Source organism: Bison bison, unplaced genomic scaffold (assembly GCF_000754665.1).
Source record: "Bison bison bison isolate TAMUID 2011002044 unplaced genomic scaffold, Bison_UMD1.0 scf7180017864260, whole genome shotgun sequence".
NCBI lineage: Eukaryota > Metazoa > Chordata > Mammalia > Artiodactyla > Bovidae > Bison > Bison bison.
Window position 1 is genome coordinate 11027282 of NW_011494832.1, and position 1573 is coordinate 11028854.

Sequence of the window (1573 nt, forward strand, 5' to 3'; positions counted from 1 at the left end):
AGAATATACATAGAAGTCTTCAACTCAACAAAATGAAAATAACTCTTTAAAAATAAAGTCTGAACAGACACCTCTTCTAGAAGATATAACAATGGAAATGTATATGAAAAGATGCTAAACATCTTATGTTGTTAGGAAATGTAAATTACAAAGACAGTAATGTGCATCACACCTGATGGCACATCTATAGTCCAAGAACTGGTGATGCCAAGGTTGGAGCAGCAGAAGGACATAGAGCAGCAGAAACCCTCACTCACTGGGGGAGGAATAGGAAGCAGCGCAGCCTCGAGAAATGAGAGTCAGCAGTTTCTAATGAAGCTACACAGAAACTCTCCATCCTGTCTACTGATCAATCTAGTATTTCTCAAATTCATTTGAAAACATATTTGCACAAACCTCTGCACACCAATGTGTATATCAGAACGCCCCTTAAGTGTGAGCTGCACATAGTGACTTTCTTCTAAAGATCACAGGGTGAGGAGTGGGAAAGTAAAAATAGAAGTTCACACAGAAACCTGGGAAATGTACCTTAGCCAGGTGATGAAGTGAACTTATCAGTAATATCCCAGTGGACAGTGTATACCCTTGGTGACTGGAGAATGTCACTCATCTCTGTGGTCCTCTTCCTCAAAACCCTTTGCCCCAGTCAAATCGAAAGATGTTCTACTATGTCTCTGAGCAGTACTCCCCAATACATCAAAGTCATCAAGAACAAGAGAAGTCGGTGTGACTGTCACATCCAGAAGAGAACGAAGGAGACACAATTCAGACTTAATATATGTCTTTGATAGGATCCTGGGTCAGGTTAAAGGAAAACTAATGAAGTCCAAATAAATTCTGGAGTTTAGTAACACTATTAATATTGGTCATCAGCTGTGAGGAATGTATGATGGTGGTATAAAATGTCTTCACAGAGTGTGGGATATATAGTAACTGTATACTAACTTTGCTACTTGTTTGTAAATCTCAAACTATACTAAAATGAAAACACATTTTAATATCAGCTAGAAATGAACAGGAAGTAGAAGAAGCAATTATTAACTTTCCAGGATGTTTTCATCAATGAGCTTCAGACAGGAGACATGGAGAGAAAAGATGGAAACCTGAGATACAGGCAGGGCTCCAGCGCTCTCCTCTCCTCTAATCCTTGCTGTACCCTCGAGCCTGACCCCAGAGCTGCTCAGAAAGCACCTTCACCCCCTCACTGGGCCAGGACAGCCACCTCTGTCTGACTCAGACCACAATGCATCCTCTGCCTTCCCTGAGCAGAACTGGAGAGGGAACAGTGGTCGTGACCCTGTGTGGCCACAGGGCTGATGACTGGACACCTGAGCTCCCCTTTGACCTCCTTACCAGAGACCTGCCCAGGCTCTCCTTAGGCTCCCAGCAATGGGTCAGTGCTATGCTCACAAGCTGGTGTCCATTCAGTGTCAAATTCAAAGCCTGAATTGTCACCCAAAATACACGCTGACATGGACATTTCTCTCCCCATTAAATAACCAAGGACTTTGGCCTCAGAGAGGATCAGATATCCAGGCTGTTATGCCAGGTCCAAAGTGGACCCCACAAACAT